This window comes from Garra rufa, chromosome 17 (assembly GCF_049309525.1).
Source record: "Garra rufa chromosome 17, GarRuf1.0, whole genome shotgun sequence".
NCBI lineage: Eukaryota > Metazoa > Chordata > Actinopteri > Cypriniformes > Cyprinidae > Garra > Garra rufa.
In genome coordinates, this window is record NC_133377.1 from 17290812 (window position 1) to 17313211 (window position 22400).

The window sequence follows — 22400 nt, forward strand, 5'->3', positions numbered from 1 at the left end:
CCCTAGCAACTGATCCCATAGACTGCCATTATAATTACCCATATGTATATCTCTGGATCAGAGTGTCATAGAGACATGGGGGCGGACTCCTTTGAGTCGGGGCAGCAAACGCCCAATCACCAATCAACATTGACACTCCCTAGCAACCAAACAGAGTACCCTAGCAACCCAAAGCCACACAGGCATATCTTCAGACCTGAATGTCACAGAGACATGGGGGTTGGTTTATATCACTCATACTGGCAACTACACTTTACAGTGTCGTCATTGGCCACTCCCTAGCAACCAAACAGAGTACCCTAGCAACCCAAAGCCACAAAGGCATATCTTCACACCTGAATATCACAGAGACATGGGGGTTGGTTTAAATCACTCATACTGGCAACTACACTTTACATTGTCGTTATTGGCCACTCCCTAGCAACCAAACAGAGTACCCTAGCAACCTAAAGCCACACAGGCATATCTTCTGACCTGAATGTCACAGAGACATGGGGGTTGGTTTATATCACTCATACTGGCAACTACACTTTACAGTGTCGTCATTGGCCACTCCCTAGCAACCAAACAGAATACCCTAGCAACCAATTAGCAAGACCTATATCTTTGTATCAGAATGTCGCATAGACATGGGAGTTGCTACTTTTGACTCATGCTAGCAAACTCTCAACATGCTACACATGGTAGCACTCAATGGCTGCATGCTAATAGCAATTAGCTAAGGGCTAATCAGGCAAAGACCTCTATAACACTCCATAGTAATGATCTTTGACAAATAGCAACTGCCTACCAATACCTTAGCAACGGCCCTAGCAACCACCCAAGTACCCTAGCAACCGCATAGAAACGGCCCTAGTAACCACCCAAGTACCCCAGCAATCACCCTGGGTACCCTAGCAACTGCCCTAGCAACCACTCCGAGTACCCTAGCAACCACATAGCAACACCCTAGCAACCACCCCAGGTACCCTAGCAACCACATAGCAACACCTTAGCAACCACCCCAAGTACCCTAGCAACCGCATAGCAACACCCTAGCAACCACCCCAAGTACCCTAGCAACCGCATAGCAACACCATAGCAACCACCCTGGGTGCCCTAGCAACGGCCTTAGCAACCACCCCAGGTACCCTAGCAACCGCATAGCAACACCTTAGCAACCACCCCGGGGACCCTAGTAACCGCATAGCAACACCCTAGCAACCACATAGCAACACCCTAGCAACCACCCCAAGTACCCTAGCAACCGCATAGCAACACCATAGCAACCACCCTGGGTGCCCTAGCAACGGCCTTAGCAACCACCCCAGGTACCCTAGCAACCGCATAGCAACACCTTATCAACCACCCCGGGGACCCTAGCAACCGCATAGCAAAACCCTAGCAACCACCCTGGTTACCCTAGCAACCGCATAGCAACACCCAAGCAACCACCCTGGGTACCCTAGCAACCGCATAGCAACACCTTAGCAACCAACCCGGGTACCCTAGCAACCATAATGGGTGCCATAGCAACTGCATATCAACACCCTAGCAACCAAGGGCCGAGTTTTGCTTTTACTGTTCTATTACTATTACTGTTCGCCCTGACAAAACTTTGGCGCGCCACTCCTCCCGCATCGTTTGCCATAGATCCATGAATGAGGTCTCAAATCGACCGGCTCATTGAGGAGAGGTGTGCTTTGACTTTTCTAAGCGATCGGACCTACGATGTTCACACAGCAAATAAAAAAGCGGGCTTAAAAATCCCATTGATTTACAATGGCAGAATGTCTGTGAATTTGAATCTCAACTGTCACTTTCTCACTCACACACACAGGCCCATAGGAACTTCGGTTCGTAATTTGTCCGGCACCGTATGCCGTAAACCCATGAATGAGGTGGCAAAAGTTGCGGCTTATTGAGGAGATGTGTGATATGACTTTTCGGAGCGATTTGAGCTACGATGTTCACACAGCGCACGAAAAAGTGGGCAAAAATATCCCATAGACTTTCATTGGCAGAATGTTCAAGCAGGCCCAAAGGAACTTCGGCGTGTAACTTGTCCCACACCGTTTGTCATAGACCCATGAATGACGTCTCAAATCGACCGGCTTATTGAGGAGAGGTGTACTATGACTTTTCTAAGCGTTCGGACCTACGATGTTCACACAGCGGAGGAAAAAGCGGGCTAAAAAATTCCATTGATTTACAATGGCAGAATGTCTGTGAATTTGAATCTCAACTGTCACTTTCTCACTCACACACACACAGGCCCATAGGAACTTCGGTTCGTAATTTGTCCGGCACCGTTTGCCGTTAACCCATGAATGAGGTGTCAAAAGTTGCGGCTTATTGAGGAGAGGTGTGATATGACTTTTCGGAGCGATTTGAGCTACGATGTTCACACAGCGCACGAAAAAGTGGGCAAAAATATCCCATAGACTTTCATTGGCAGAATGTTCAAGCAGGCCCAAAGGAACTTCGGCGTGTAACTTGTCCCACACCGTTTGTCATAGACCCATGAATGACGTCTCAAATCGACCGGCTTATTGAGGAGAGGTGTACTATGACTTTTCTAAGCGATCAGACCTACGATGTTCACACAGCGCACGAAAAAGCGGGCAAAAAAACCCCATTGATTTACAATCAGTATTACTATTACTGTTCGCCCTGACAAAACTTCGGCGCGCTACTCCTCCCACACCGGTTGTCGTAGATCCACCAATGAGGTGTCAAATTGACCGGCTCATTGAGGAGAGGTGTGCTATGACTTTTCTAAGCAATCGGACCTACGTTGTTCACACAGCGGAGGAAAAAGCGGGCCAAAAAATCCCATTGATTTACAATGGCAGAATGTCTGTGAATTTGAATCTCAACTGTCACTTTCTCACACACATACACAGGCCCATAGGAACTTTGGTGCGTAATTTGTCCGGCACCATTTGTCATAGACCCATGAATGACGTCTCAAATTGACCGGCTTATTGAGGAGAGGTGTGCTATGAATTTTTGAAGCAATCGGGCGAACGATTTTCGTAAAGTGGGTGAGAAATTTGGCCAAAATCTCCGATAGACTAACATTGCCATACAATTTGTGATATATCTTTGGATCAGAAATTCCTAGAGGTTTGTGGGTTTTGACTCGGCCTATAAGTAGTGACCTATGATCTTCATAGCCACACCCTAGCAACCAATTACATCACCCTAGCAACCGAGGGCCGAGTTTTGCCACTGCAAGCACCACTCACATTTTCTTCAGGAAATGTACATATCTAGTTAGTGGTGCTTGCCATAGGCAAAGCATCACTATTACTATTCGACATACTTATTATTCTTCTTCTTCTTCTTCTTACTTCTTCCGTACGTTTTTCGGCGCGTAACTAGTCCCGCAGTTTTTGTCGTAGACCCTCGAAACGAAGTCAAATCGTGTGTCCTATATAGACTCGGTGTGCTATGACTTTTATAAGGGATCGGGGGTACGATGATGTCACACGGGGCAAAAAACCACCCCAAAATTTACAACGACAATGCATTACGGCCAACTTTGACGGGACGTAGCGCAGACCAAGAATTTCGTAGAAACACGTGATTCACCACATTTGGAGAGACTGTCAAGCTGTGGGAGAACATATCTCGCAATGGGGTGTAAGTTGTACCCCTGGGGCGCAAATGCCCCTCTTTCGTTCAAATTTTGGCGCGTCCCTCGTCCCGCAATTTTTGTCGTAGACCCTCGAAATGGGCGTCAAATTGTGTGGACAATACGGGAATGTAAATCCCCGACTTTTATAAGCGATCAGGGGTACGATGATGTCACCTGGGGTAATAATTCGGCCCCAAAATCCCATAGACAACGCATTGGGACGAATTTTGACGGGACGTAGCGCCAAGCAAGAATTTCGTAGAAACACGCGATTCGCCACATCTGGAGAGGCTATCAAGCTGTGCGAGAAGACTCCTCGCAATGGGGTAAAAGTTGTACCCCTGGGGTGCAAAAGCTCTCCAAATTTGCCCCATTGACTTTCTATGGTAAGGGACGTCCCATGAAAACCCATTGTAATTTACATAGGGGTTTTGCATTGGGCATAACTCAGCATCACATTGGCCTAGAGACATGGAGGCGGGCTCATTTTACTCAGATGGCCAATCAGACTCTCCGGATCATCATGAAGGTGTCAAGCCACGCCCTAGCAACCATTTAGGGCACCCTAGCAACTGATCCCATAGACTTCCATTATAAGGGCCCAGATGCATATCTCTGGATCAGAATGTCATAGAGACATGGGGGCGGACTCCTTTGAGTCAGGGCAGCAAACGCCCAATCACCAATCAACATTGACACTCCCTAGCAACCAAACAGAGTACCCTAGCAACCCAAAGCCACACAGGCATATCTTCAGACCTGAATGTCACAGAGACATGGGGGTTGGTTTATATCACTCATACTGGCAACTACACTTTAGAGTGTCGTCATTGGCCACTCCCTAGCAACCAAACAGAGTACCCTAGCAACCCAAAGCCACACAGGCATATCTTCACACCTGAATGTTACAGAGACATGGGGGTTGGTTTAAATCACTCATACTGGCAACTACACTTTACAGTGTCATTATTGGCCACTCCCTAGCAACCAAACTGAGTACCCTAGCAACCAATTAGCAAGACCGATATCTTTGTATCAGAATGACGCATGGACATGGGAGTTGCTACTTTTGACTCATGCTAGTAAAAACTCTCAACATGCTACACATGCTAGCACTCAATGGCTGCATGCTAATAGCAATTAGCTAACACTCCATAGTAATGATCTTGGACAACTAGCAACTGCCTACCAATGCCCTAGCAACTACCCCAGGTACCTTAGCAACGGCCATAGCAACCACCCAAGTACCCTAGCAACAGCATAGCAACGGCCCTAGTAACCACCCGAGTACCCTAGCAACCACATAGCAACAACTTAGCAACCACCCTGGTTACCCTAGCAACCGCATAGCAACACCTTAGCAACCACCCTGGGTACCCTAGCAACGGCCCTAGCAACCACCCCAAGTACCCTAGCAACCGCATAGCAACACCCTAGCAACCACTCCGGGTACCCTAGCAACGGCCCTAGCAACCACCCAGGGTACCCTAGCAACGGCCCTAGCAACCACCCCGGGTACCATAGCTACCGCATAGCAACAACCTAGCAACCACTCCGGGTACCCTAGCAACCGCATAGCAACACCTTAGCAACCACCCCGGGTACCCTAGCAACGGCCCTAGCAACCACTCCGGGTACCATAGCAACCGCATAGCAACACCCTAGCAACCACCACGGGTACCCTAGCAACGGCCCTAGCAACCACCCCGGGTGCCCTAGCAACGGCCCTAGCAACCACCACGGATACCCTAGCAACCACCCCGGGTACCCTAGCAACGGCCCTAGCAACCACCCTGGTTACCTTAGCAACCGCATAGCAACACCCTACCAACCACCCTGGGTACCCTAGCAACGGCCCTAGCAACCACCCTGGTTACCTTAGCAACCGCATAGCAACACCCTACCAACCACCCTGGGTACCCTAGCAACGGCCCTAGCAACCACCCTGGGTACCCTAGCAACCACATAGCAACACCCTAGCAACCACCCCGGGTACCTTAGCAACCGCATAGCGAAACCCTAGCAACCACCCCGGGTACCTTACCAACGGCCTTAGCATCCATCCTGAGTGCCATAGCAACTGCATATCAACACCCTAGCAACCAAGGGCCGAGTTTTGCCAAAGCAAGCACCACTCACATTTTCTTCAGGAAATGTACATATCTAGTTAGTGGTGCTTGCCATAGGCAAAGCATCACTATTACTATTCGACATACTTATTATTCTTCTTCTTCTTCTTCTTCTTCTTCTTCTTCTTACTTCTTCCGTACGTTTTTCGGCGCGTAACTAGTCCCGCAGTTTTTGTCGTAGACCATCGAAACGGGCGTCAAATCGTGCGTCCTATATAGACTCGGTGTGCTATGACTTTTATAAGGGATCGGGGGTACGATGATGTCACACGGGGCAAAAAACCACCCCAAAATTTACAACGACAATGCATTACGGCCAACTTTAACGGGACGTAGCGCAGACCCAGAATTTCGTAGAAACACGTGATTCACCACAACTGGAGAGGCTGTTAAGCTGTGCGAGAACATATCTCGCAATGGGGTGTAGGTTGTACCCCTGGGGCGCAAATGCCCCTCTTTCATTCAAATTTTGGCGCGCCCCTCGTCCCGCAATTTTTGTCGTAGACCCTCGAAATGGGTGTCAAATTGTGCGGCCAATATGGGAATGTAGATCCCCGACTTTTATAAGCGATCAGGGGTACGATGATGTCACCTGGGGTAAAAATTCGGCCCCAAAATCCCATAGACAACGCATGTGGACGAATTTTGACGGAACGTAGCGCCAAGCAAGAATTTCGTAGAAACACGTGATTCGCCACATCTGGAGAGGCTATCAAGCTGTGCGAGAAGATTCCTCGCAATGGGGTAAAAGTTGTACCCCTGGGGTGCAAGAGCTCTCCAAATTTGCCCCATTGACTTTCTATGGTAAGGGACGTCCCATGAAAACCCATTGTAATTTACATAGGGGTTTTGCATTGGGCATAACTCAGCATCACATTGGCCTAGAGACATGGAGGCGGGCTCATTTTACTCAGATGGCCAATCAGACTCTCCGGATCATCATGAAGGTGTCAAGCCACGCCCTAGCAACCATTTAGGGCACCCTAGCAACTGATCCCATAGACTTCCATTATAAGGGCCCAGATGCATATCTCTGGATCAGAGTGTCATAGAGACATGGGGGCGGACTCCTTTGAGTCGGGGCAGCAAACGCCCAATCACCAATCAACATTGACACTCCCTAGCAACCAAACAGAGTACCCTAGCAACCCAAAGCCACACAGGCATATCTTCAGACCTGAATGTCACAGAGACATGGGGGTTGGTTTATATCACTCATACTGGCAACTACACTTTACAGTGTTGTCATTGGCCACTCCCTAGCAACCAAACAGAGTACCCTAGCAACCAATTAGCAAGACCTATATCTTTGTATCAGAATGTCGCATGGACATGGGAGTTGCTACTTTTGACTCATGCTAGCTAACTCTCGACATGCTACACATGCTAGCACTCAATGTCTACATGCTAATAGCAATTAGCTAAGGGCTAATCAGGCAAAGACCTCTATAACACTCCATAGTAATGATCTTTGACAACTAGCAACTGCCTACCAATGCCCTAGCAACTAGCCCGGGTACCTTAGCAACGGCCCTAGCAACCACCCGGGTACCCTAGCAACCGCATATAAACGGCCCTAGTAACCACTTAAGTACCCCAGCAACCACCCTGGGTACCCTAGCAACTGCCCTAGCAACCACTCCGAGTACCCTAGCAACCACATAGCAACACCCTAGCAACCACCCCAGGTACCCTAGCAACCACATAGCAACACCTTAGCAACCACCCTGGGTATCCTAGCAACGGCCCTAGCAACCACCCTGGGTACCCTAGCAACGGCCCTAGCAACCATCCAGATACCCTAGCAACCGCATAGCAACACCTTAGCAACCACCCTGGTTACCCTAGCAACCGCATAGCAACACCTTAGCAACCACCCTGGGTACCCTAGCAACGGCCCTAGCAACCACCCTGGGTACCCTAGCAACGGCCCTAGCAACCATCCAGATACCCTAGCAACCGCATAGCAACACCCTAGCAACCACCCTGGGTACCCTAGCAATTGCATAGCAACACCCTAGCAACCACCCTGGGTACCCTAGCAACCGCATAGCAACACCTTAGCAACCACCCTGGGTACCCTAGCAACGGCCCTAGCAACCAGTCCGGATACCATAGCAACCGCGTAGCAACACCCTAGCAACCGCCTCGGGTACCCTAGCAACGGCCCTAGCAACCACCCCGGGTACCCTAGCAACTGCATAGCAACCACCCTGGGTACCCTAGCAACCGCATAGCAACACCTTAGCAACCACCCTGGGTACCCTAGCAACTGCCTAGCAACCTACCTGGGTACCCTAGCAACGGCTACCCCTCCCACACCGTTTGTCGTAGATCCACCAATGAGGTGTCAAATCGACCGGCTCATTGAGGAGAGGTGTGCTATGACTTTTCTAAGCGATCGGACGTACGATGTTCACACAGCGGAGGAAAAACCGGGCTAAAAAATCCCATTGACTTACAATGGCAGAATGTCTGTGAATTTGAATCTCAACTGTCATTTTCTCACACACACACACACACACACACAGGCCCATAGGAACTTCGGTGCATAATTTGTCCGGCACCGTTTGCCGTAGACCCATGAATGAGGTGTCAAATGTTGCGGCTTATTGAGGAGAGGTGTGCTATGACTTTTCGGAGCGTTTGGAGCTACGATATTCAAACAACGCATGAAAAAGCGGGCAAAAATATCCCATAGACTTTCAATGGCAGAATGTTCATTCAGGCCCAAAGGTACTTCGGCTTGTAACTCGTCCCGCACCGTTTGTCGTAGACCCATGAATGAGGTCTCAAACCGTCCGGCTCAATGAGGAGAGGTGTGCTATGACTTTTCTAAGCGATCAGACCTACGATGTTCACACAGCGGAGGAAAAAGCGGGCTAAAAAATCCCATTGATTTACAATGGCAGAATGTCTGTGAATTTGAATCTCAACTGTCACTTTCTCTCTCTCACACACACACACACACACACAGGCCCATAGGAACTTCGGTGCGTAATTAGTTCGGCACCGTTTGCCGTAGACCCATCAATGAGGTGTCAAATGTTGCGGCTTATTGAGGAGAAGTGTGCTATGACTTTTCGGAGCGATTGGAGCTACGATGTTCAAACAGCGCACGAAAAAGCGGGCAAAAATATCCCATAGACTTTCATTGGCAGAATATTCATTCAGGCCCAAAGGTACTTCGGCGTGTAACTCGTCCAACACCGTTTGTCACAGACCCATGAATGACGTCTCAAATCGACCGGCTTATTGAGGAGAGGTGTGCTATGAATTTTTGAAGCGATCGGACTTACGATGTTCACACAGCGGATGATAAAGTGAGCAAAAAAATCCCATTGATTTACAATGGCAGAATGTCAGTGAATTTGAATCTCAACTGTCACTTTCTCACACACACACACACACACACAGGCCCATAGGAACTTCGGTGCGTAATTTGTCTGGCACCATTTGCCGTAGACCCATGAATGAGGTGTCAAATGTTGCGGCTTATTGAGGAGAGGTGTGCTATGACTTTTCGGAGCGATTGGAGCTACGATGTTCAAACAGCGCACGAAAAAGCGGGCAAAAATATCCCATAGACTTTCATTGGCAGAATGTTCATTCAGGCCCATAGGAACTTTGGCGTGTCGCTCGTCCCACACCGTTTGTCATAGACCCTTGAATGACGTCTCAAATCGACCGACTTATTGAGGAGAGGTGTGCTATGAATTTTTGAAGCGATCGGGCGTACGATTATCATAAAGCGGGTGAGAAATTTGGGCTAAATCTCCGATAGACTAACATTGCCATACAATTTGTGAGATCATATCTTTGGATCAGAAAGTCATAGAGGTTTGTGGGTTTGGACTCGGCCTATAAGTAGTGACCTATGATCTTCATAGCCACACCCTAGCAACCAATAACATCACCCTAGCAACCGAGGGCCGAGTTTTGCCACCGCAAGCACCACTCACATTTTCTTCAGGAAATGTACATATCTAGTGTTACTATTACTGTTCGCCCTGACAAAACTTCGGCGCGTAACTCCTCCCACACCTTTTGTCATAGACCCATGAATGAGGTGTCAAATCGACCGGCTCACTAAGGAGAGGTGTGCTATGACTTTTCTAAGCGATCGGACCTACGATGTTCACACAGCGGAGGAAAAAGCGGGCCAAAAAATCCCATTGATTTACAATGGCAGAATGTCTGTCAATTTGAATCTCAACTGTCACTTTCTCTCACACACACACACACACACAGGCCCATAGGAACTTCGATGGGTAATTTGTCCGGAACCGTTTGCCGTAGACCCATGAATGAGGTGTCAAATGTTGCGGCTTATTGAGGAGAGGTGTGCTATGACTTTTCGGAGCGATTGGAGGTACGATGTTCAAACAGCCCACAAAAAAGTGGGCAAAAATATCCCATAGACTTTCATTGCCAGAATGTTCATTCAGGCCCATATGAACTTGAGCGTGTGAATCGTCCGGCACCGTTTGTCGTAGACCCATCAATGACATCTCAAATCGACCGACTTATTGAGGAGAGGTGTGCTATGAATTTTTGAAGCGATCGGGCGTACAATTATCGTAAAGCGGGCAAGAAATCTGGGCAAAATCTCCGATAGACTAACATTGCCATACAATTTGTGATATCATATTTTTGGATCAGAAAGTCATAGAGGCTTGTGGGTTTTGACTCGGCCTATAAGTACTGACCTATGATCTTCATAGCCACACCCTAGCAACCAATTACATCACCCTAGCAACCGAGGGCCGAGTTTTTGCCACCGCAAGCACCACTCACATTTTCTTCAGGAAATGTACATATCTAGTATTACTATTACTGTTCGCCCTGACAAAACTTCGGCACGTAACTCGTCCCGCACCGTTTGGCGTAGACCCATGAACTAGGTCTCAAATCGACCGGCTCATTGAGGAAAGGTGTGCTATGACTTTTCTAAGCGATCGGACTTACGATGTTCACACAGCGGACGATAAAGCGAGCAAAGAAATCCCATTGATTTACAATGGTAGAATGTCTGTGAATTTGAATCTCAACTGTCACTTTCTCACACACACACATACAGGCCCATAGGAACTTCGGTGCGTAATTTGTCCGGCACCGTTTGCCGTAGACCCATGAATGAGGTGTCAAATGTTGCGGCTTATTGAGGAGAGGTGTGCTATGACTTTTTGGAGCGATTGGAGCTACGATGTTCAAACATCGCATGAAAAAGCTGGCAAAAATATCCCATAGACTTTCATTGGCAGAATGTTCATTCAGGCCCATAGGAACTTCGGTGTGTAACTCGTCCCACACCGTTTGTCATAGACCCATGAATGATGTCTCAAATCGACCGGCTTATTGAGGAGAGGTGTGCTATGAATTTTTGAAGCGATCGGGCGTACGATTATCGTAAAGCGGGTGAGAAATTTGGGCAAAATCTCTGATAGACTATCATTGCCATACAATTTGTGATATATCTTTGGATCAGAAAGTCATAGAGGTTTCTGGGTTTGGATTCAACTTATAAGTAGTGACCTATGTTCTTCATAGCCACACCCTAGCAACCAATTACATCACCCAAGCAACCGAGGGCCGAGTTTTGCCACCGCAAGCACCACTCACATTTTCTTCAGGAAATGTACATATCTAGTATTACTATTACTGTTCGCCCTGACAAAACTTCGGCGCGTAACTCCTCCCACACCGTTTGTCCTAGATCCATGAATGAGGTGTCAAATCGACAGGATTATTGAGGAGAGGTGTGCTATGACTTTTCTAAGCGATCGGACCTACGATGTTCACACAGCGGACGATAAAGCGGACACAAAAATCCTATTGATTTAAAATGGCAGAATGTCTGTGAATTTGAATCTCAACTGTCACTTTCTCACACACACACACACACACACACACAGGCCCATAGGAACTTCGGTCCGTAATTTGTCCGGCACCGTTTGCCGTAGACCCATGAATGAGGTGTCAAACGTTGCGGCTTATTGAGGAGAGGTGATCTATGACTTTTCGGAGCGATCGGAGCTACGATGTTCAAACAGTGCTCGAAAAAGCGGGCAAAAATATTCCATAGACTTTCATTGGCAGAATGTTCATGCAGGCCCATAGGAACTTCGGTGTGTAACTCGTCCCACATCGTTTGTCATAGACCCATGAATGACGTCTCAAATCGACCGGCTTATTGAGGAGAGGTGTGCTATGAATTTTTGAAGCGATCAGGCGTACAATTATCGTAAAGTGGGTGAGAAATTTGGGCAAAATCTCCGATAGACTAACATTGCCATACAATTTGTCAGATCATATCTTTGGATCAGAAAGTCATAGAGGCTTGTGGGTGGGCTCTTTTGACTCGGCCTATAAGTAGTGACCTTCATAGCCACACCCTAGCGACCAATTACATCACCCTAGCAACCGAGGGCCGAGTTTTGCCACTGCAAGCACCACTCACATTTTCTTCAGGAAATGTACATATCTAGTATTACTATTACTGTTCGCCCTGACAAAACTTCGGCGCGTAACTCGTCCTGCACCGTTTGGCGTAGACCCATGAATGAGGTGTCAAATCGACCGGCTCATTGAGGAGAGGTGTGCTATGACTTTTCTAAGCGATCGGACCTACGATGTTCACACAGCGCACGAAAAAGCGGGCAAAAAAATCCCATTGATTTACAATGGCAGAATGTCTGTGAATTTGAATCTCAACTGTCACTTTCTCACACACACACAAAGGCCCATAGGAACTTCGGTGCGTAATTTGTCCGGCACCGTCTGCCGTAGACCCTTGAATGAGGTGTCAAATGTTTCGGCTTATTGAGGAGAAGTGTGCTATGACTTTTTGAAGCGATCGGGCGTACGATTATCGTAAAGCGGGTGAGAAATTTGGGCAAAATCTCCGATAGACTAACATTGCCATACAATTTGTGAGATCATATCTTTGGATCAGAAAGTCATAGAGGGTTGTGGGTTTGGACTCGGCCTATAAGTAGTGACCTATGATCTTCATAGCCACACCCTAGCAACCAATTACATCACCCTAGCAACCGAGGGCCGAGTTTTGCCACTGCAAGCACCACTCACATTTTCTTCAGGAAATGTACATATCTAGTATTACTATTACTGTTCGCCCTGACAAAACTTCGGCGCGCTACTCCTCCCACACCGTTTGTCGTAGATCCATGAATGAGGTGTCAAATCGACCGGCTCATTGAGGAGAGGTGTGCTATGACTTTTCTAAGCAATCGGACATACGATGTTCACACAGCAGAGGAAAAAGCAGGCCAAAAAATCCCATTGATTTACAATGGCAGAATGTCTGTGAATTTGAATCTCAACTGTCACTTTCTCACACACACACACACAGGCCCATAGGATTTTCGGTGCGTAATTTGTCCGGCACCGTTTGCTGTAGACCCATGAATGAGGTGTCAAATGTTGCGGCTTATTGAGGAGAAGTGTGCTATGACTTTTCGGAGCGAATGGAGCTACGATGTTCAAACAGCGCACGAAAAAGCGGGCAAAAATATCCCATAGACTTTCATTGGCAGAATGTTCATTCAGGCCCATAAGAACTTCGGTGCATAATTTGTCCAGCACCGTTTGTCATAGACCCATGAATGACGTCTCAAATCGACCGGTTTATTGAGAAGAGGTGTGCTATGAATTTTTTAAGGGATCGGGTGTACGATTATCGTAAAGCGGGTGAGAAATTTGGGCAAAATCTCCAATAAACAATTGCCATACAATTTGTGAGATCATATCTTTGGATGAAAAAGTCATAGAGGTTTGTGGGTTTAGACTCGGCCTATAAGTAGTGACCTATGATCTTCATAGCCACACCCTAGCAACCAATTACATCACCCTAGCAACCGAGGGCCGAGTTTTGCCACTGCAAGCACCACTCACATTTTCTTCAGGAAATGTACATATCTAGTATTACTATTACTGTTCGCCCTGACAAAACTTCGGCGCGTAACTTGTCCCGCACCGTTTGGCGTAGTCCCATGAATGAGGTCTCAAATCGACCGGCTCATTGAGGAGAGGTGTGCTATGACTTTTCTAAGCGATCGGACCTATGATGTTCACACAGCGGAGGAAAAAGCGGGCAAAAAAATCCCATTGATTTACAATGGCAGAATGTCTGTGAATTTGAATCTCAACTGTCACTTTCTCACACAGACACACAGGCCCATAGGAACTTTGGTGCGTAATTTGTCCGGCACCGTTTGCCGTAGACCCATGAATGAGGTGTCAAACGTTGCGGCTTATTAAGGAGAGGTGATCTATGACTTTTCGGAGCGATCGGAGCTACGATGTTTAAACAGCGCATTAAAAAGCGGGCAAAAATATCCCATAGGCTTTCATTGGCAGAATGTTCATGGAGGCCCATAGGAACTTCGGGGTGGAACTCATCCCGAACCGTTTGTCATAGACCCATGAATGACGTCTCAAATCGACCGGCTTATTGAGGAGAGGTGATCTATGAATTTTTGAAGCGATTGGGTGTACGATTATCGTAAAGTGGGTGAGAAATTTGGGCAAAATCTCCGATAGACTAACATTGCCATACAATATGTGAGATCATATCTTTGTTTTAGGTTTTTGAGTTTGGACTCGGCCTATAAGTAGTGACCTATGATATTCATAGCCACACCCTAGCGACCAATTACATCACCCTAGCAACCGAGGGCCGAGTTTTGCCACCGCAAGCACCACTCACATTTTCTTCAGGAAATGTACATATCTAGTTAGTGGTGCTTGCCATAGGCAAAGCATCACTATTACTATCTCACATACTTATTATTATTCTTCTTCTTTTTATAGATTCCGTACAAATTTTGTCTCGTAACTCGTCCCGCAGTTTTTGTCACAGCCCCTCCAAACGGGCGTCAAATCGTGCGTCCTATATAGACTCGGTGTGCTATGACTTTTATAAGCGATCGGGGGTACGATGACATCACACGGGGGGCAAAAGCGGCCCTTAAAATCGTATTGACAATGCATTGCGGCAAACTTTGACGGGGCGTAGCGCAGAGCGAGAATTTCACAGAAACACGTGATTCGCCACATTTGGAGAGGCTATCAAGCTGTGCGAGAACACACCTCTCAATGGGGTATAAGTTGTACCCCAGGGGTGTTAGAGCCATCCAAATTTGCCCCATTGACTTACTATGGTGAGGGGCGGCCCATGAAACACATGCGTTTTACCTACTATGGTAATTTACATAGGGATTTTGCATTGAACATAACTCTGCATCACAGTGTCATAGAGACATGGGGGTGGGCTCATTTTACTCAGACAACCAATCAGACTCTCCGGATTACTGTGAAGCAGTCAAGCCACGCCCTAGCAACCATTTAGGGCACCCTAGCAACTGATCCCATAGACTTCCATTATAAGGGCCCAGATGCATATCTCTGGATCAGAGTATTATAGAGACATGGGGGCGGACTCATTTGAGTCGGGGCAGCAAACGCCCAATCACCAATCAACTTTGACACTCCCTAGCAACCAAACAGAGTACCCTAGCAACCCAAAGCCACACAGGCATATCTTCAGACCTGAATGTCACAGAGACATGGGGGTTGGTTTATATCACTCATACTGGCAACTATACTTTACAGTGTTGTCATTGGCCACTCCCTAGCAACCAAACAGAGTACCCTAGCAACCCAAAGCCACACAGGCATATCTTCAGACCTGAATGTCACAGAGACATGGGGGTTGGTTTAAATCACTCATACTGGCAACTACACTTTACAGTGTCGTTATTGGCCACTCCCTAGCAACCAAACTGAGTACCCTAGCAACCAATTAGCAAGACCGATATCTTTGTATCAGAATGTCACATAGACATGGGAGTTGCTACTTTTGACTCATGCTAGCAAACTCTCAACATGCTACACATGCTACCACTCAATGGCTACATGCTAATAGCAATTAGCTAAGGGCTAATCAGGCAAAGACCTCTATAACACTCCATAGTAATGATCTTTGACAAATAGCAACTGCCTACCAATGCCCTAGCAACTACCCCGGGTACCTTAGCAACGGCCCTAGCAACCACCCAAGTACCCTAGCAACTGCATAGCAACGACCCTAGTAACCACCTGAGTACCATAGCAACCGCATAGCAACACCCTAGCAACCACCCTGGATACCCTAGCAACGGCCCTAGCAACCACCCGAGTACCATAGCAACCGCATAGCAACACCCTAGCAACCACCCTGGGTACCCTAGCAACCGCATAGCGTCACCCTAGCAACCACCCTGGTTGCCCTAGCAACAGCCCTAGCAACCACATAGCATCACCCTAGCAACCACCCTGGGTACCCTAGCAACCGCATAGAGTCACCCTAGCAACCAAACTGGGTACCCTAGCAACGGCCCTAGCAACCACCCGAGTACCCTAGCAACCACATAGCAACACCCTAGCAACCACCCCGTGTACCCTAGCAACCGCATAGCAACACCCTAGCAACCACCGCGGGTACCATAGCAACGGCCCTAGCAACCATCATGGGTGCCATAGCAACTGCATATCAACACCCTAGCAACCGAGGGCCGAGTTTTGCCAACGCAAGCACCACTCACATTTTCTTCAGGAAATGTACATATCTAGTTAGTGGTGCTTGCCATAGGCAAAGCATCACTATTACTATCTCACATACTTATTATTATTCTTCTTCTTCTTCTTTTTATAGATTCCGTACAAATTTTGTCTCGTAACTCGTCCCGCAGTTTTTGTCACAGCCCCTCCAAACGGGCGTCAAATCGTGCGTCCTATATAGACTCGGTGTGCTATGACTTTTATAAGCGATCGGGGGTACGATGACATCACACGGGGGGCAAAAGCGGCCCTTAAAATCGTATTGACAATGCATTGCGGCAAACTTTGACGGGACGTAGCGCAGAGCGAGAATTTCACAGAAACACGTGATTCGCCACATTTGGAGAGGCTATCAAGCTGTGCGAGATCACACCTCTCAATGGGGTATAAGTTGTACCCCAGGGGTGTTAGAGCCATCCAAATTTGCCCCATTGACTTACCATGGTGAGGGGCGGCCCATGAAACACATGCGTTTTCCCTTCTATGGTAATTTACATAGGGATTTTGCATTGAACATAACTCTGCATCACAGTGTCATAGAGACATGGGGGTGGGCTCATTTTACTCAGACAACCAATCAGACTCTCCAGATCACTGTGAAGCAGTCAAGCCACGCCCTAACAACCATTTACAGCACCCTAGCAACTGATCCCATAGACTGCTATTGTAATTACCCATATAGATATCTTTGGATAACAGTGTCATAGAGACTTGGGGGTGGGCTCGTTTGATTCGGGCCAATCATGGCTCACCAATGACACATTCTAGCCACGCCCTAGCAACCATTATCAAGCACCCTAGCAACCCAAACCCACACAGGCATATCTTTACATCTGAATGAAATAGAGACATGGGGGTTGGTTTATATCATTCATACTGGCAAGGTGACTTTAAAGTATCATCATTGGCCACTCCCTAGCAACCAAACAGAGTACCCTAGCAACCAAAACCCACACAGGCATATCTTTAGATCTGAATGTCACAGAGACATGGGGGTTGGTTTATATCACTCATACTGGCAACTACACTTTACAGTGTTTTCATTGGCCACTCCCTAGCAACCAAACAGGGTACCCTAGCAACCAATTAGCAAGACCTATATCTTTGTATTAGAATGTCGCATAGACATGGGAGTTGCTACTTTTGACTCATGCTAGCAAACTCTCAACATGCTACACATGCTAGCACTCAATGGCTGCTCAAGGGCTAATCAATCAAAGACCTTTATAACACTCCATAGTAATGATCTTTGACATATAGCAACTGCCTACCAATGCCCTAGCAACTACCCCGGGTACCTTAGCAACGGCCCTAGCAACCACCCAAGCACCATAGCAACCGCATAGCAACACCTTAGCAAACACCCTGGTTACCCTAGCAACCACATAGCAACACCCTAGCAACCACCCTGGTTACCCTAGCAACCTCATAGCAACACCCTAGCAACCACCCTGGGTACCCTAGCAACCGCATAGCAACACCTTAGCAACCACCCTGGGTACCCTAGCAACGGCCCTAGCAACCACCCCAGGTACCATAGCAACCGCATAGCAACACCCTAGGAACCACCCTGGGTACCCTAGCAACGGCCCTAGCAACCACCCCAGGTACCATAGCAACCGCATAGCAACACCCTAGCAACCACCCTGGGTACCCTAGCAACCACATAGCAACACCCTAGCAACCACCCTGGTTACCCTAGCAACTGCATAGCAACACCCTAGCAACCACCCTGGGTACCCTAGCAACCGCATAGCAACACCCTAGCAACCACCCCTGGTACCCTAGCAACGGTCCTAGCAACCACCCCGGGTACCCTAGCAACCGCATCGCAACACCCTAGCAACCACCCTGGTTACCCTAGCAACCGCATAGCAACGCCCTAGCAACCACCCCGGGTACCCTAGCAACTGCATAGCAACACCTTAGCAACCACCCTGGGTACCCTAGCAACTGCCTAGCAACCTACCTGGGTATCCAAGCAACGGCCCTAGCAACCACCCCGGGTATCCTAGCAACCGCATAACAACACCCTAGCAACCAACCCGGGTACCCTAGCAACAGCATAGCAACACCCTAGTGGCGAGTTTTGCCACAGCAAGCACCACTCACATTTTCTTCAGGAAATGTACATATCTAGTATTACTATTACTGTTCGCTCTGACAAAACTTCGGCGCGCTACTCCTCCCACACCGTTTGTCGTAGATCCATGAATGAGGTGTCAGATCGACCGGCTCATTGAGGAGAGGTGTGCTATGACTTTTCTAAGCGATAGGACCTACGATGTTCACACAGTGGAGGAAAAAGTGGGCTAAAAATTCCATTGATTTACAATGGCAGAATGTCTGTGAATTTGAATCTCAACTGTCACTTTCTCACACACACAAAGGCCCATAGGAACTTCGGTGCGTAATTTGTCCGGCACCGTTTACCGTAGACCCATGAATGAGGTGTCAAATGTTGCGGCTTATTGAGGAGAGGTGTGCTATGACTTTTCGGAGCGATTGGAGCTACGATGTTCAAACAGCACACAAAAAAGTGGGCAAAAATGTCCCATAGACTTTCATTGGTAAAATGTTCATGCAGGCCCATAGGAACTTCGGCGTGTAACTCGTCCCAAACCGTTTGTCATAGACCCATGAATGACGTCTCAAATCGACCGGCTTATTGAGGAGAGGTGTGCTATGAATTTTTGAAGCGATCGGGCGTACGATTATCGTAAAGCGGGTGGGAAATTTGGGCAAAATCTCCGATAGACTAACATTGCCATACAATTTGTGAGATCATATCTGTGGATCAGAAAGTCATAGAGGTTTGTGGGTTTGGACTCGGCCTAAAAGTAGTGACCTGTGATCTTCATAGCCACACCCTAGCGACCAATTACATCACCCTAGTAACCGAGGGCCGAGTTTTGCCACCCCAAGCACCACTCACATTTTCTTCAGGAAATGTACATATCTAGTTAGTGGTGCTTGCCATAGGCAAAGCATCACTATTACTATCTCACATAACTATTATTATTATTATACTAGATTCCGTACACATTTCGGCGCGTAACTAGTCCCGCAGTTTTTGTCGTAGACCCTCGAAACGGGCGTCAAATCGTGCGTCCTATATAGACTCGGTGTGCTATGACTTTTATAAGAGATCGGGGGTACGATGATGTCACACGGGGCAAAAAAACACCCCAAAATTTACAACGACAATGCATTACGGACAACTTTAACGGGACGTAGCGCAGACCCAGAATTTCGTAGAAACACGTGATTCACCACAACTGGAGAGGCTGTCAAGCTGTGCAAGAACACATCTCGCAATGGGGTGTAAGTTGTACCCCTGGGGCGCAAATGCCCCTCTTTCGTTCAAATTTTGGCGCGCCCCTCGTCCCGCAATTTTTGTCGTAGACCCTCGAAATGTGCGTCAAATTGTGCGGCCAATACGGGAATGAAGATCCCCGACTTTTATAAGCGATCAGGGGTACGATGATGTCACAGCCAATTTTTATTCGGCCCCAAAATCCCATAGACGACGCATTGGGACGAATTTTGATGGGACGTAGCGCCAAGCAAGAATTTCGTAGAAACACGTGATTCGCCACATCTAGAGAGGCTATCAAGCTGTGTGAGACGACTCCTCGCAATGGGGTAAAAGTTGTACCCCTGGGGTGCAAGAGCTCTCCAAATTTGCCCCATTGACTTATAATGGTAAGGGACGTCCCATGAAAACCCATTGTAATTTACATAGGGATTTTGTATTGGGTATAACTCAGCATCACATTGGCCTAGAGACATGGAGGCGGGCTCATTTTACTCAGATGGCCAATCAGACTCTCCGGATCATCATGAAGGTGTCAAGCCACGCCCTAGCAACCATTTAGGGCACCCTAGCAACTGATCCCATAGACTTCCATTATAAGGGCCCAGATGCATATCTCTGGATCAGAGTGTCATAGAGACATGGGGGCGGACTCCTTTGAGTCGGGGCAGCAAACGCCCAATCACCAATCAACATTGACACTCCCTAGCAACCAAACAGAGTACCCTAGCAACCCAAAGCCACACAGGCATATCTTCGGACCTGAATGTCACAGAGACATGGGGGTTGGTTTATATCACTCATACTGGCAACTACACTTTACAGTGTCGTCATTGGCCACTCCCTAGCAACCAAACAGAGTACCCTAGCAACCCAAAGCCACACAGGCATATCTTCGGACCTGAATGTCACAGAGACATGGGGGTTGGTTTATATCACTCATACTGGCAACTACACTTTACAGTGTCGTTATTGGCCACTCCCTAGCAACCAAACAGAGTACCCTAGCAACCCAAAGCCACACAGGCATATCTTCACACCTGAATGTCACAGAGACATGGGGGTTGGTTTAAATCACTCATACTGGCAACTACACTTTACATTGTCAATATTGGCCACTCCCTAGCAACCAAACAGAGTACCCTAGCAACCTAAAGCCACACAGGCATATCTTCTGACCTGAATGTCACAGAGACATGGGGGTTGGTTTATATCACTCATACTGGCAACTACACTTTACAGTGTCGTCATTGGCCACTCCCTAGCAACCAAACAGAGTACCCTAGCAACCAATTAGCAAGACCTATATTTTTGTATCAGAATGTCGCATAGACATGGGAGTTGCTACTTTTGACTCATGCTAGCTAACTCTTGACATGCTACACATGATAGCACTCAATAGCTTCATGCTAATAGCAATTAGCTAAGGGCTAATAAGGCAAAGACCTCTATAACACTCCATAGTAATGATCTTTGACAACTAGCAACTGCATAGCAATGCCCTAGCAACCACCCGGGTACCCTAGCAACCACCCTGGGTACCCTAGCAACTGCCCTAGCAACCACTCCGAGTACCCTAGCAACCACATAGCAACACCCTAGCAACCACCCCAGGTACCCTAGCAACCACATAGCAACACCTTAGCAACCACCCTGGGTACCCTAGCAACGGCCCTAGCAACCACCCCGGGTACCCTAGCAACCGTATAGCAACACCCTAGCAACCACCCTGGGTACCCTAGCAACCGCCCTAGCAACCACCCCGGGTACCATAGCAACCGCATAGCAACACCTTAGCAACCACCCTGGGTACCCTAGCAACGGCCCTAGCAACCACCCCAGGTACCGTAGCAACACCCTAGCAACCACCCCGGGTACCCTAGCAACCACATAGCAACACCTTAGCAACACCCTGGGTACCCTAGCAACGGCCCTAGCAACCACCCCGGTTACCCTATAAACTGCATAGCAACACCCTAGCAACCACCATGGGTACCCTAGCAACCGCATAGCAACACCCTAGCAACCACCCCGGGTACCCTAGCAACGGCCCTAGCAACCACCCTGTGTACCCTAGCAACCGCATAGCAACACTGTTTGTCGTAGATCCACCAATGAGGTGTCAAAACGACCGGCTCATTGAGGAGAGGTGTGCTATGACTTTTCTAAGCGATCGGACTTACGATGTTCACACAGCGGAGGAAAAAGCGGGCTAAAAAATCCCATTGATTTACAATGGCAGAATGTCTGTGAATTTGAATCTCAACTGTCACTTTCTCACACACACACACACAGGCCCATAGGAACTTCGGTGCATAATTTGTCCGGCACCGTTAGCCGTAGACCCATGAATGAGGTGTCAAATGTTGCGGCTTATTGAGGAGAAGTGTGCTATGACTTTTCGGAGCGATTGGAGCTACGATGTTCAAACAGCGCACGAAAAAGTGGGCAAAAATATCCCATAGACTTTCATTGGCAGAATGTTCATTCAGGCCCAATGGTACTTCGACGTGTAACTCGTCCCACACCGTTTGTCATAGACCCATGAATGAGGTCTCAAATCGACCGGCTCATTGAGGAGAGGTGTGCTATGATTTTTCTAAGCAATCGGACCTACGATGTTCACACAGTGGAGGAAAAATCCGGCTACAAAATCCCATTGATTTACAATGGCAGAATGTCTGTGAATTTGAATCTCAACTGTCACTTTCTC